This window comes from Gekko japonicus, unplaced genomic scaffold (genome assembly GCF_001447785.1).
Source record: "Gekko japonicus isolate JY-2015 unplaced genomic scaffold, Gekko_japonicus_V1.1 scaffold344, whole genome shotgun sequence".
Taxonomy (NCBI): domain Eukaryota; kingdom Metazoa; phylum Chordata; class Lepidosauria; order Squamata; family Gekkonidae; genus Gekko; species Gekko japonicus.
Window position 1 is genome coordinate 165,922 of NW_015174284.1, and position 2,686 is coordinate 168,607.

Genomic DNA, 2,686 nt, shown 5'->3' on the forward strand with positions numbered 1-2,686 from the left:
ACTTGTTTTTAAGAACAAGGTACTGATGCTTACCTTTAAAGTCCTTCAGCAATTCTCCTTCAAGGGCTACCTCTCCCTGCATCAAGCATCCTCTAACTAAAGTCCTCACAACAGCTGCTCTTGCAGTCCCTTCTGATCATAATCTGAAGACCTCCTCAGCTAGAACACAGTCCTTCTTTGCGACTTCAAGCCTTGGGAATGGCTTCTCAGAGGAAGTCCACAGGGCACCTCCTTTTGGTGTATTGTGCAAAAGGTACAAGGCAGTTCTCTTGGGGGGGCATATGACAATGGGTGATTACTGTTGAAATTTATTAGCCATCTTGAATGGGTCCTTGCATTGCTGGTTTCCTGATGGTGGTGGTGTACTGTGGTCATTGTGGGCTTTTAAAATTGTCAATACTGTGTTTTACTTTTTGTACTTCACCATAACCCACTTAGATTATTTTTTTAAAAGTAGCAGGAAGGCAAATTAAAAGTACTTTAAATTTAAAAATTTGCAAACAAAAATTAAACATCACTGCATAACTAGTCATCCAGCATGTGTGTGCACATACTTGCACATATAAACCACCCATTTAAAATTATCAGCTTCAAAGCATTCTTTGAATGCAAAATTACACTGCCTAATCAAAAAAACTACTAGCTGTTACACAGTTATGTTCAATCACTGAATGTAGCCTCTTGTCAATGGGATCATCGATTACCTCCTCATCATCTGCATTTTCTTCCTCATCATCAGAATCCAAAAGCAACTTCCTCTTCCGTCGGAGACGCTTGGAAGGTCTCTCAGTTTCATATACTTGGCTGCTACTTGTCCGATTTCCATAGTCGGGTGGGGAGCACTTAGAAACTCTACCAAGAGACATAACTTAAAATAAATGGAAAGCATCTATGCTTGGTTACAGATGGGAAAGGAGTCTGGGTTGAAGGCTTTCAAAAATAGCATGTGTTTGGAGTGAGCAGGGTAACAGGAGGAATGTCCTTATTTCATTTCCAGAATTGGTTCAGTACAAATAATGGTACTTCACGTGCCCCTCTGAAGAAAATTGATGGCACTGCAATTTAGACAACTATTATTCACTGGCCCCCTAATTAGCAATTACTAGACTTTAAGGGCAATTATGTACAAGAATGACCTCCTGTACAGTGCAGGTCAGTCACACAGCAATGCAGACTGCCTTGAGGCTGTGCCTAAGACTTTCCCGTGAATTAGGGGCATAATGCTTCATACTGGAGTGAGACGGGAAAACATGCATTGTAAAGATTAAAGACACTTGTGTTTTCATTCAATATAAGCTGCTGAAAAAGTACGGGATATTTTTTTCCATTTCCCTTACAACAATCCCATTACCTTTTTTGTAATGCAATTTGCCCTCCTTATGCTTCAGTTTTATGACCTGCTAGTCCAATTTTTTCCTTGTCACTTCCCATTTGATAGCTTCTATTCATGTGTGTTTTCACAGCAAGGGCGTAGACTTTCCCATTTCCTGGGGGAGGGGGGCAGGGCTGGGCCAGAGGCATTGCTGTGCTAGGAGCAAGGGTGGCTGGAACCAGTTGCCCCCGGGCAGGGGTCTTTTCGTAGAAAAAGAGGTGCAGGAGCTCATTAGCACAACTCATTAGCATATGTCACACCCCTGACATCACCGGAAATGTGTCAGAAGGTGACACCCACCACTCAGGCTCCACCCCCAAAAAATCTCCAAGGTATTCCCAACTCAGAGCTGGTGAGCTTCTGCCATTATCATATCATATCACCACTGAGGGCTCTTTTGTGCTTTCTTGCACCAGTAAGAAGGGGTCTGGGTAAAAGTCGGATCTACATGGATCCTCATGATTTCATATGATTTTTACACTGAAACGAAATGAAACCAACATCATACCGTACACCATGTCTTAGACTATAGGCACCACTACAAAAAGCATGCCTCCACAAATCCGTGGTACCATGAAAGTGCAAAAACATGGTTCCAAAGCACAGATCCTCATGGATCCTCAGGGTTTTACAAGTGTGTTACCCCAACATCACCATCAAATCACATATCAATTCCACGGGCACAGCTTGAACCACAGAAATCATGGATCCACAGCTTCGTGGCAATACCATGAAGCCAAAATATGTTTCTGAAGCACAGATCCCCATGGACCCTCAAGAGAAGGGTTAGAAGAACCATTTCTCTCTGTTGTGGTTTTCTCTTGCAGCATTTTCTTTATAATTTGCAGGGAATCCCCACTGAGCAACCATTGCACCTCGGCTGCACCCAGGGCTTTCCTCCTAAAGGAAAAAACTTCTCTGCAAAGCAAACCAAGGCCACTTTCTGAGCTCCTTCCCTTTGCCCCGATCGTGTGACAATTTCACACCATGTGCTGTGTTTTTTGAGGACTGAATAGACCCTGGAGAAGTCCGGTGAAGCTGCTGAGCAAAATGCAGCTGGGCAGCACATGTTGTGAAATTGACATGTAGGATCGGAGCAAAGGGAAGAGCAAGCAGAGCAGCAGCTTGTGGGAAATTGTGGGGTTTGCTCTCAAGGAGATACACAAGTGGGAATGCCAGACTCGGTTCCTCCTTGACCGATGGTTTACACATGCAGGGAGGGGGGGAAGCAGCGAAATAGACTGCACCACTGAGACTGCAGGGAGTGGAGCACAGCTCTGGATATTGGGGGGGGGGGAGGGGGTTTATCGAAAA

At 44.2% G+C, this 2,686-nt stretch overlaps 1 long non-coding RNA gene across 1 annotated transcript in view; it reads right to left on the reverse strand.

Moving 5' to 3' along the window:
• Nucleotides 1-802: 802 nt before the first annotated feature.
• The window catches only part of LOC107121098, a 45,356-nt gene continuing 43,472 nt past the window's right edge, over nt 803-2,686 (reverse strand). The window contains exon 4 of the long non-coding RNA XR_001482848.1: nt 803-852. This is a non-coding gene — a long non-coding RNA (uncharacterized LOC107121098). The remainder of the gene's footprint in view (nt 853-2,686) is intronic.